Source organism: Cavia porcellus, unplaced genomic scaffold (genome assembly GCF_034190915.1).
Source record: "Cavia porcellus strain 051 isolate PalLab524CR breed Dunkin Hartley unplaced genomic scaffold, mCavPor4.1 scaffold_32, whole genome shotgun sequence".
NCBI classification, from domain to species: Eukaryota; Metazoa; Chordata; class Mammalia; order Rodentia; family Caviidae; genus Cavia; species Cavia porcellus.
In genome coordinates this window covers 25,663,597-25,676,591 of record NW_026947515.1, presented here as the reverse complement: position 1 = coordinate 25,676,591, position 12,995 = coordinate 25,663,597, and positions in this window count along the sequence as shown.

The following is a 12,995-nucleotide window of genomic DNA, read 5'->3' as shown; positions in this document are numbered from 1 at the left end:
ACGTTCACTGCAGTGTGAGTTGCTAGTTTTTTTCTTTTTAAAAAAGAAACCTAAAACATCCTCAAACTGCATAACCAAGGCTTAGTTTCTTAATGTTAGCCAGCAACATCCCCCTTTTCTAGAGAAGAGAAATATTCTAAGGCTCTCAGGTGCTCCTCTGTGCTTTTACACTAGCTAATGCTCCCAAACACACACACACACACACACATGCATGTGCACACACACGTGCATGTGCACATGAGGTGCTGGTGCACTGGGGGTGCAGCACAGCTCACACGGGATGCATGGAACACATGTGCATGTGATGGGCACCCTCACGTGCACATGTGTGGTACATACTCAGACCTGTGAGGCACATGTGTAATACACACAGGAGACATGTGTGTGGCACATGAGATTTTCTTATGGCTTTTCAAGGAAGGACAGAACCTTAATTTGATTAATTCATTGAATGACTTAGTTTTCAATTTTTCATTTTTTGAAAAAAATTCATTTTTTCCTAGGCTGAGGCCATTATAGGGAGAATAGCTATTGTATGGTTGATACATTGTGTTAACCTGAGATATTTAGAAATTTAACAAAGAGACTCAGCAGGAAGCCAGGATCCTTACTTTGTAAATATTCTCAGCCTATGTAAGAGGAGGTCAAAGAAGTGGTATGAGAGCTACACCAGTGGTGTGTGTGTGGTGGGGGGTAGTCTGTTTACGATATGAGAGAAGAGAAGAGGCTCATTCTCTGCACCTTTGCTCTGGCTGCCTTTGCTCTGGCTGCTTTTGCTGGCTGCTGCTTTGGAGTGTTGCCCGCTGCCAAGCCACCCTGTCTTGAAGCCAGCTGATTATGCACTGAAACCTCCACAAACTGTGAGCTAAATAAACCTGTCTTCTCTTCATTTTAGGTGTCATGTATTTTGTCCCAGCAATGAGAAAAAAGTAGCCAAGACACTCATGATTATTCATTTTTTCCTGGACTGGTACCACAAGGAGGGGAATGATATACTGTATTAGTTAAATTTTTACCCAGAAGATTCTGTACCTGGTAACAGTGTAGGACTAGCCTCATTAGCTGCTCCTGACCCACAGGCCACCGCAACTAAAAAAATAAAAAGTAAAGAGTTGGCAAAAGGGTGCAACTGGCTGAAAGGAGATCATCCCCACACATCTAACAACTTAAAGCATCATTAAAAGCAATAGTTTTGCGTGTAAGGATCACCGAAAATAACTGGTACATTTATCTTTATCAGGAAAGGGTCTTAACACAGGTCACCCTAAAAACACACACACACACACAGACACACACGCGCACACACACACACACACACACACACACACACACACACACACGTCTTAGCACAATTCTAAGGCTGAGCACCACAGGAAGCCTGCAGCATTCAGCCACCAGAAAACAAATGGCAGTTCCCATCCTCCCCTTTGAAGACATCTCCACAAAGAACCTCTTAAACATGGACACAGTCCTCCCCTGCTACCGTCCCATTGCAGTCTGCTTCCTCAGCTCAAGATTGCAGTGTCAGGGCCTCCCGTTTGGCCTCGAGTACCTGCAGTGCTCACTGGGGAAGAGGGCTGGGGAGGGGTACGCCTTTCTTTGATGAACAGAATCCTGACCTCCAGGGTTTGTGCATGAGATTAATTAAGTTAACCAAGCTCGAGCTGCACCCACAACTTGGCATGCTAGATGCCAATGAAGCAAAGGCTCGCTTGAATGAAGATGTACTTTGTTTAGTTTCCACTTAAACAGTCTTCAGTGGATTAAAACAGTCTCTTCAATATCTCTTCCCAGCTCCCTGATGGCTGGGCAGAGGAGGCAGCAGACCACAGCTCTTTCCATTTTCTTCTCCTCTACACCTGGCTACCTTTTTCTCCCCTGGTTCCAAGGGCTTGTCAATCCCAAAGCAGGAGAGGCTGCATTCTCCAGCCACACACTGTAGGCCTCAGCAAGGGGCTGTCCATGCAGCCAAAGACACCATTCTACCTTGGCCTTCAGAGAAACATTTCTGATGCAGCTGAGCAGACGAAATCCAGTTTGCTATCAGTGACATGGTTTTGAGGCTGTTGGGCAGACATGAAGATGAGTATTTACAGGGTTGGGATTTTGAGGGCTTACTTACAGCCCCTAGGACTCATAAAAGTAAAATAGTAGCTGCTGGAGAAAAACCAAGTCAAGCACTGATGCAGCAGATAATCTCACAATAAAGCCTACTTTCAGAGACTGGCTTCACCTTACAGAGTGCTAAGAAAGCCGGGCATGGTGGCACATGATTGCAGTCCTGGAACTCCGGGAGGCTGAGGCAAGAGGATCACAAGTTCAAGCCCAGCCTGGGCAAGTTAGTGACTTCGTGAGATCCTGTCTCAAAATAAAAAATAAAAAGAGCTGTGAAAGCAGCTCACTGTAAAGACCCTGAGTTGTAGCCTCCTCTCCCCCTTCAAAAAAAAAAAAAAAAAAAAAAAAAACTATCAAGGAAGCTGGACACAGTGACAGACACAGTGGCGTATAGTCATAGCTATTTAGAAGGCTGAGGCAGGAGAACCACTTGAGCCAAGGAGTTCAGGGCCAGCTTGGGCAACATAGCAAGATCCTGTCTCAGAAACAAAACCGAAACCCAATGGCTAAGGCTGACATTGGCCCAGGCATTCCAAGAGAACTCAAGATAGGACATGGATTTTGCCTTTGCACTGAAAGTCACCGTCTTTATGATTCAGCACATCATGGTTTATTTCCTGGAACTACATCTTCTTTCTGTCTTTCAAAACACTATTCTAATGCTTTATATTTCAGTTTTTAAATGATTTGTCTTTTTGAAAATTCCACAACATTCCCTTTAAACTGGGAGTAAGAAACCAAGGATGTAGCTCAGCAATGAAGTGTTTGCCTAGCATGCACAAAGCCCTGGGTTCAATCTCTTGCTGACAAAAAAAAAAAAAAAAAGACTAGTAAGAGTCACCTCGTTTTCTTAAAATGCAATTGGGAACTGATTCTGAGGGGATGAGCTGGCAGAAGATTTCAAGTGTCTGGGTCAGTGGTCCACGGCCAGATTCTCCGTTTGTCCACCTCCCTCTTCCTTTTAGTCACTGCATGCTCCCTGACAGAGCTGCACAGGAGGAAAAGACACTTAGAGCAATCAGTTGATGAAGATTGCTTTCCCATCTGTTCCAAGTCAGAGGTGCCAGCCCAGCGTGTGAGTGAAGTTCCGCGAGCAGCTGCCAGGCTTACTCAATCTGCGCTCTGGACTCTGCAGAGTAACTAGAAAACCTTCCTCCAAGAAGAGTCCTCGTTCTTGTTCCCAATACCCTGAGAACATCCCACTTGTAGAGAACAGTGCGTGGAGTATGCAGAGCTGATGCTTGGAACTCGCCTTAAGGTAGCTGAACATGCACTGTGCATATTTCCTAGTCCTCTTCCTCCTTATTTTACAGTTAACCTGTCTACCACTCTCTGGCTGTCCCTCATCATCCCTCAACAGTGAACTTGCTCCAAACAGTGAGATCAATCACTGTTATCAATACCACACATTTTAATATACACACTGCCCCACAGCACAAACACTCTGGGTCATCAGAGTGATGCCAGCACTGTTGTTTTCATTTTGCTTTGTTTTTGTTAGCTTTTTTGTAGTACTGGGGATTGAACACAGGGTCTCCAAATTGAGCTCCGCACCCGGCCCTTTTTCCTTTTTTATTTTGAGATGGTATCTCACTAAGTCATTTGGTTGCCAGGGCTGGGCTTGAGCTTGTGACCATGCTGGGTGTGTTGGGAATGCCCACCTTGTTTTGTGTCCCTTTTTTTTTGAAGATGGTGACGATCATGAAGCCACACCTTTGGGCTCTCTGCCATGCCTCTCTTTGAAGGGATTAGATGGAGTTTTCCTCTTCCTCTGTGCACACAAAGAATCCTGGGACATCTAGGAAAAGCCTCCCATAAGCCTGGTGCCCAAACTTTCAATTATATGACTGATTGCTGGTTTTCACAAAGGGAATAGGTACACATAATGGTCCACTGCCAGATTTTCCACATTCTTTTACTGGTATATATTTGTAGTACAAAATGATTAGATTGATTGTGGGGAGCTGATACATATACACAACACATCTTAATTTTTTTCCTTCCCCTTTCTTTCCCTCTCCTACCTTATCCTTCCCGAGCTCCACTTTCTACATTCCTGCAGTATTTTGGATGAGATTGTTCTTGCTGACACAGCATCCCTGCATTGCTTAGATGGATGATAAACTGCTTTTGCCTTCTTTTTTTTTTTTTTGTCTTTTTTGAGATGGGGTCTCGCTATGCAGTTCAGGCTGGCCTTGAGCTCACTTTGTAGCCCAGGCTGGTCTCGAACTCCCAACGACCCTCCCACCTCAGCCTCCCGAGTGCTGGGATTACAGGTGTGAGCCACCACATCCAGCTTGCTTTTGCCTTCTAATGAGTCTTTATGATTATATATACTTCTCTGTCAGATAAATTTACCTCATATTTTCTGTCAACAGTGACAAAAACTAATGCTAGACTACAAGAAGTAAAGATTTTTTTGATTTTTAAAAATACTTACAAGTGTCCTGTTTTTATTAAAGGCCTTCAAATAAAGTCGTAGTCTGAATGGAAAGTACTTACCTCTGTTCATTAGGCAAGCAATGTGAACTCATCTGCCTTAGTTACTTTTCTTGTTGCCGAGACAAAATAGCCAATATCCAAAGTGCAGGGAGACAAGGTTTATTTTGGTTCACAGTGTGTGGAAATTTCCGCTCATCATTAGCCGGCTCCAGTGCAAGGCAGCATGGCAGAAGGACACTGGCAAGGAGAAATAGTTCATGGCAGGCAGCAGGAGGCAAGGCAGGGGGCAGCAAGTGACACGTAGCAACAGCAGCTTCTTTCTGTCCCTTTATAGCTTATATTATACCCACCCAGGGATAGCACTCACACACAGACCTCTGCCAAACTAATCAGCTGGCTAATTTAGCAATCACACACCTTTAATCTCAGCATCACACAATCCAGATCCAGTCACCTCTGAAAAAGCCCCATGTCTGACTGCATGAGGCTTTGGAGAGACATCTACACATAAGCCATAACATCACCTTTGTCCCCACCTACCTCTGAAAAAGATCCCTTGTGCTCAGGAAAATGGGCCAGAGTCTTCAAGAACACAACTCACATTTCCAACTTCCCAAGAGCTTAGAGTGGGAAGGGCTTTAGAATTTTACAATTTTCTTTAGAACTCTCAGCCCAGTGCAAAGTATTATCCAGATTTTGTCAAGTACTTAGCAATTCTTTGACTAGCAATAAAAGAATACAGAGAAAAAGAAACAGCTAATTTTGTGCACAGGCTGACTTTCAACAGCCCTATCTGATTTCTCTAGGCACGCCATACAGCCATGACAGGACAGATTTCTGGACCAGAAAAACTTACTACAGAGAAATGCCAAGAGTATCAAAATTAGGCCTAAGAAAACAACTTTTATCATCTTCTCATCCCCGTTGACTGAAATCCAAAGCAGCACATTTCCATTTGCTTAAAACAGAGTTTTAACTATCAGACTAGTAAGATCAGAGAAAGGAATTAGCTTGGTATTTGACTCCGCTGCATGGACTGGGCCTTGTTCTAAGCATTTTGCATATGTTATCTCATTCTGTTCCCTAAGAAGTAGGTTCCACCATTACACACACTTCTTCATCTGTAAAAACAGGGACAAACCATACATCACAGAACTTTGTCAATATTTAAAAGACTGTCATATTACCAGGTGGCTAGAGGTGCGAAGGAAACATTAGAGAGGGTATCTATGTTGCCAGGTTAGCCTTGAACTCCTGGGCCCAAGTGATCCTCCAGCTTTCTGAGTAGCTGGAAATAGAAGTATGCACCACTGCATTCACCAGGTTCTCTTTACCTTCACTCAGAAGAAAAGAAGACCAGAAATCACTTGGTTCTCAAAAGACCATTTTCTAAAATTGGCTAATATTAACTTACGGCTTTTAATCCTACCATTAGTGGAAAATTTAGCTGCCATTCATAAAACCAGCTTTGTGATGCAAGATGACAGCAATCTGGAGTGCAGGGAAGCAGACACAGTGATGCTTCTGCCTAAGGTGGCATAGTTTTGCTACATTTTGTTCCTTTCTGGCTAGAGGACTTCACTCCTCTGCTAAGCCTCACTATACCTTAGTCTCTACCAGAGCGGGCTGAGGACAGTCTCCCTCCTCTAGCACAGAGGAAAGCTATTCCCAGCTACTCCGGAAGCCAAGGCAGGAGGATCACTTGAGTCCAGGAATTCAAGGCTAACCTGGGCAACATAGAGACACCCTGTCTAATGTTTACTTGGCACCACAGATCACCCAAGCATCCTAGAAACTGGGCAACTCACAAGGTGCAGTTTATTGAGCTCTTTGTATTCTTCCTCCAGTGGTTGGACTGGGACCTGGTGCTAACTGGAGAGAGAAGATGGCAACATCCATTCTAGGTCTATAGGTGAGTGTAAATTACAAGTATCGAAGAAACAGATGATGCCACATCCAAAAAGAAAACTAAGCAGCCTGAAGATGAGGTAAGGGGAGAGAAGAGAATGAGATCAGAAGAGGCCAGTAGAGAAGCTATAGCAATCCAGTCACTGCCAGAATCACACTCAACACAAGTAAAGTTTGCTTTATTTGTAGTACTGGGGATTGAACACAGGGTCTCCAAATTGAGCTCCTCACCCGGCCCTTTTTACTTTAGTGCTGAGTAAGTGCTAGAGGGCAAGACAGCTCTAGCACTAGAGGGCAAGACAGCCTCCAGGAAGGACCAGAGAAAGGCTACCCACTGGATGGAGCAGGGGAAGAGGCACGTGAAGAGGACACAGCACCCATCGATGATGTCCCCATCTCAGGTCCCCTTGCATTCTCACACTGCTCCAAGATAAAGTCAGTCCTTGGTACTTGACTGCTTTGAAATTCATCAAATTTGGTACTCAACATGTTTGCAATGCACAAATTTGTCCCAGTATTCATCTAGTTTAGGCATTCAACATGCAAACTGGAATCTGTCCATGTCAATCACCTCAAGACTTGCTACGCTCTCCATCCAGAAGAATTTGTATGGCACTCACTGTGTTTGGTACTCACTATGCCTCTCAGAACCAAATAAGGTGCACTGAGGAACCACCATTCAGGTACAAGTGAGGGGTGACAGGGCTTTGCAATGTCAGCTCTAAATCAGAAGGTTTTTAAAAGGTACTGTGGATGAGCTTTCCAGCCCCAGACAACATTCAAGGCAGTCAGGTGTGGGCTGTTCCATACATTTTAGTCAAACAGTCACATTTCCCCCAAAATTCTAATTCTAAAAGACCCAGACTGCAAATTTTCTCTTGTCCAAGAATTCAGATTCTTTTATAACCCAGTCTTTTGCAAGGAGGTTTGATGTTTCTGACTTACCTGATTGAGCTTCAACAAAGCTAATCTCTTTAATCAAATTAGGTCTGGACAGACAGATTGGGTAGTGCCCCTGCAGACAGCACCCATTCTGCAGCTTAGCAGTGTCCTCCAGCTCTGATTGGTGGGTCTGGGCCTTTGAACTTCATATTGTCCTGAGCATGTTGTAATCTGGTATTTTCAGTGTTGCATTATGTGATTCTCAGGATGGGGCATAGTCCTGATAAATGTTTACTCCAAGGAAATGAGGACTTGAAAACTGCTTCCTTCTATTTTTATGGCCATCACACTGGATCCAAGAGGAAAGCATCCATCATCAAATCTGAGCACCTTCAGCGGCACCATGGCTACATGAAGCCTATGCCTTTCTCTGGGTAAAAGTAGGGCAGTCTCACCCAAACAAAACTGTGTGTCTTACAAACCTCCCCCCTCATAATAAAGACATTAAAACGATGGGGTCAGGGAACATGTCCCTCTTGAATTTATATTGACCCCCAGTATTGTTTTCTTGGAGTATAACATCTGTGGACAAACTCACACGTAGCTCAGAAGCATCCAGATAAGGGTTTGAAAGGTTCACACAGGCAGGAGCCACTTCATTCAAAAGTCTGAAGAAGTCACTAATGGAGGAAGGAGACAATGTTGGGATATGAATAAATCTGACATTTTTGAAATTAGAATAAATTAATCTCAGGATTTTCTTTCTCATTTGGAAATCAATAAGGCACTCTATAGTATGATTATTTGCAGATTCACTAACATATAAGTAAATTGTTACAAAGTCAAATTATTCATCACGCAGTAAAGATCAAGTGTCTACTATGGGTCAGAGACTGCTCTAGAAGCTGGGAATTCAGTGAGAGAAAAGACAAATCAGGTCTCTGCTCTTTGGTGTACGACAGATACGCGGTTTAAAAAAAGCCACACAAATAAATGAACTTGTAGTTTCAATAGGATGATGAATGCAATGATGAAAAGACACAGATATTAAAGACCAGTGGCTCAGGGTATGGGTTCAAGAGCCAGACAGCTGGCTTACAGCTCAGCTCTGCTACTTACTCAGTGATTTGGGGAAAACTACAAAACCACCCTTGGCCCTGATTTCCTCCTCATTAAACTAGAGGTATGATCAAAGTGTAGGGATGAAGGTTTTGTGTGCGAGAGAATTGGGAAGGGTCTTTCACATGCAGGGGTTATAGTGATAGCTGACAACAGTGAGCATTTGATAAATGTCAAGTTCGATTATCTTAACCTGGGTCGAGCCAGGTAGCCTTTCTGGAGAATGGCCATATGCAGATCAGGCAGAAGATGCTGCAAGAGCCAAGGCCTTGGGAAGAAGTGAGTCAAGTTTTGTTCTGTGAAGCTGATCGGAGCCTGGAGAGATAGGGAGGCTAGAGCTGGTGAGGGAGAAGAAAAGAGAGGCAGAAGAGGTCAGTCACATGGGGACTTAACCAGCACATGGGGACTTAACCAGCACATGGGGCCTTAACCAGCACATGGGGACTTAACCAGCATGGAGAGAAGCTTGCTGCTGGTCAAAGGGAACAGCCACTGGAGAGGATCCACAAGACATAGTTTCTTCTTTTAGAAGATTCATCTGGCTTCATGGTGAGAATTAGAGACAAAAGTAGACACTGGGGGAATTAGGAGGTGACTAGGCTTGTAATCCCATCGCTTTGGGAGGCAGAGGCACAAGGACTGAAAGTTAAAGTCCAACCTATGCAACTTAGGGAAACCCACTCTCAAAAATAAAAAATAAGAAAAGGATTGGGTGTGTAGGTCAGTGAGAAGGTATTGGGTTCAATCCCCATTACCACAAGAGGGGAAAAAAGGCAACTAGAGTAGTGCAGATGAAAAGAAGGTGGCTTGGGTCAGGATGGAGATAATAAAAATGGAAAGCAAGCTGGTGTCAGCAAAGTATGTTCCATGGGCCAACATTGGCCCTCAGCTCATTTCTGCACATACTTACTGGACACAGCATGCCCCTACATGTCCCTTTTGTCTACTGCTATTCTGAGCTACAGTGGTTTTACTGAAATAGTTGCCACAGAGATGCTGGGGGTTGCAAAACTCATGTACCATCTGGCTCTTTGTAACAAGAGTTCATGGACCTCTGATTTAAAGGAAGAGCTCACAACTCTGGTGAATGGATTGGGCATGGAAAGTGAGAGGAAACAGATAAAGGATTTCCTCTGAGCTTTAGCCAGAAACAACAGGGTGGTGCCATTTCCTGGGACAGGATGACTTGAGGTATGGACTGATAGTGAGGGACATTTCTTATTTTGAATCTATTACATCTCTGACTAAGTAAAGTAAAGATTAAAGGAGACAGCTAGACATTCAAAGCAGGCATGCAGGGCTGGAACAGCAAACAGTAGTCATCTGCAAATGCCCGTTCCTTCTTCCTATTTCCACAGCCAGCAAAGCTTCTCCTTGACCCACTGTAGTGAGTGTCTATATCCTAAGGCAAGGATGAAGACACCTATGTAGGGGGACCACTGAGAACTGACCACTGCTGAAGCAGAAGCCTGGGACTATCCAACATGGAGAAAAGTAAAGGAGAGAAGGAAAAATTGGGAAAAATATTAAGAAGCATCTGGGAAGGGAAGAAGAAAGCTAAAAGAGCACATTACAGATATTAGGAGAAAACAGTGTGAACAGAGGCAGGTCAGCTGAACCCAGCTCTCTAGAAAAGGTGCAAACACTGAGAAGTTACTAATGACCAAAACGGGGAACTTGTGGTGGATGCAGTGGTGCTAGGAGGGGGTCTAGTGGATGCAAATGGGAGACAGAATGGGAGATGACTTGCTGATAACCATTATTGAAGATCAAGATGCTTCACTGGGATGTGAAGAAGACACAAACAGAAAACACAGTACTTTCATAAGATGTAAGTCATTAGAAAAGATTTTAAGATAATGGCACTGATTGAGCTGAAAGGGAGAAAATTAAGTAGGAGAAAGGGAGACGTAAGGTCTTAGAGAGGTGAAAATGTTGAAAGCAAAGATCACAAGAAGAGCCAATGGTGGCCATTGCTTTGTCTTCTCTAACATGAGAGAGATAGAATACGTGAGTATACATTCAGATAGCTCTCGGTAAATCTACTGGAGACAGTTTTGTTATCTCAAGTCATGTGCAAAAGCTCCTCATCTGGGGTAGAAATGTGGTAAAGGAAATAGATAAGGTCATGCAGGAAGTCTGAAAAAGAAGAACTTGTTACAGAATTACTGACTTTCAGTAAAGTGCCTGCTGTATTCCCCCAGAACCACAGCACAGCGCTAGTTAGCACAGTAGGTTCTCAAGTCTACATTCGCAAAAGACAGAAAGTCTGGAGACTGAACTTGCTTCTACTCGTTAGAGCTGGAATGTGAAGGAATGATGCTAAGGCAATGTGAAGCCCAGATATGCAAGCTCCTTTGCCGGGAATGCCTGCCTGGTTGTTTGTTGAAGGCAGTGTTTCAGGTATCTGCAGTTAAGTCAAATAACCGCCCCTTCTACTGTAAATGTCACCTTCAGGAGACAGGAGGAGAAACTCTGCAAGCAAGATAAGATGTCAAGGCAACCCACTAGTCTTTTAATCCCACTGGCCTCTCAGCCCAGAGCAAATACCTTCAAGGGTCTGAATTTCACCTTTCTGCTCCCTGATGTGACTTATTGACACAATCAGTACTTCACTATAATACATTTCCCTTTCTTTTGTTTTTCTGTTAATGTGTGATCAGATTCTTCTCTTTGTCGCTTTTCTTCCTTGTAGCTTTCTCCCTTCCCATTTCTCCTAGCTTAACCACAGTGAAATGTCTGATTTTTATTTTGCTAAGTGATTCTGTCTCTTCCATTCAGTAGCATTTCTCTGGGTGTGCTCAACCTTGCCAGTCAGAGAATATCATCAGGAAAAATCTCAAGAACTGAAGGTTAGCTCTTCGGATTTCATGTGGAAATGCAAAATGGCAGCCACCTGACAGCAAAGATGCTTTGGAACAAGGGAGTGGAGTGGATGGGATATGAATAAGCACTGTGTTTTATTATTTCAAATAGACATCTGATGGTGAAAGACTCTTGTGTCTTTTCCAGTGCATTCTTTGTATAGATTCTCTGTGATTATATACGCATGATGTGTTTTTCAAATATTTTGAGTCATGTGGTCTAAGGGTCAGTTTTGTGAGAGCCTTTCCCAGCTGCCAGACCAATAATGAACAAAGGAAGAATGTGTGGTATCTATATAAGTATGTTCAAAACCTAGGTTACTCAGCTTCTCATCACTCTAAGATATACCTGAGGTGATCAATGTACAAGTAGAAAAGTTTTATGGTGGCTCACAATTTGGGAAGATTCTTTTGTTTTTTCAGTGCAGGAAAAATTGGCCCTATCACTTTGGTCTGTAGCAAGACAGCACGTCATAGCCAGCGTGGCAGAACAAAACCTCTTCATAGCCAGGAAGAAAAAGAAAGCAAAGAGATGACCACAGTGTCATATCCTTTTGGAGGCCACCCCCAAATGACCTAAGTCCTCCCATAGATAGAGCCACCTTGTGTAGGTTCTACCACCTCTTGAAAGTGCTGCCCTGGGGACAATCCCTTTAACATATGGGCTTTGGAGGAGACATTCAATAGCCAAACTATTGAAAGCCCATCTATTTTCAGCCTTATTCTGGCTTCATTTATTTTTTTAAATTTTATTTAAAGGAGCACAAAACAAAACAAAACAGTATAAAGGTACAAGTAATACAGAATTTCATAAAAAAAAGTAAGGTATCACTAGTTAATAGATTACATATTGTCATCTTAGAAATAGTTGTTCAAGTTACAGGATTAAAACATACAAAGTGGACATTCAAACAGTGAAACTGCAAACAGTTGTGTTCAATGATCCAACAAAAACTTAGTAATATGGTCATCTATCTTACCACACCTAAACACACTTGCAGTTGTATCCTTTAGAGCACTTTTTTATCCTCTCTTTTTACAACAACATTTACACATTTTGGGTTTTATTACTCCCATAGTTCTTATTACTTTTTTTGGAAGAGAATAAAACCAAATATGACAAAACAAAGCAGTCAGTCAAAACAAAGGATGGACATAGTACATAATGTAAAAATAGAATACAAGGTAATCAACAATGGTTACCATAATGCCTCTTGCTACCTTAAAAAGAATTGCCTATATCATTAGGTATAATGAAATTGAACAAAACAGTACAGAACAACACTAATAAAACCTAAACATTGGAGACATTACAGGACTTCAAAAGAAGATAATAGTCAAATCAGAATGGGCGTCATAGTAAATCTTACTGCCTTCAAAGTAGTTGCCTATACCCCCAAACTTGATCAAACAGAACAAAACAGAGTGAAATCAGTCAAAACAAGATGGTGGGAGCAATACAGGGCTTCAAATCAAGTTAAAAGGAAATCAAAAAAGTTACTATAATATATCCTGCTGAGTTTTTTTTTCCCTTAATTAAAAAAATAATAATAATAAAATAAATCAATAATTTTTTTACAAAAAGGGGGAGATTGAGATAAAAGAGGATATAACAGCATAACAATACAGGTCAAAGCGTAACAATTTCAGCAACCTAGTGCTTCA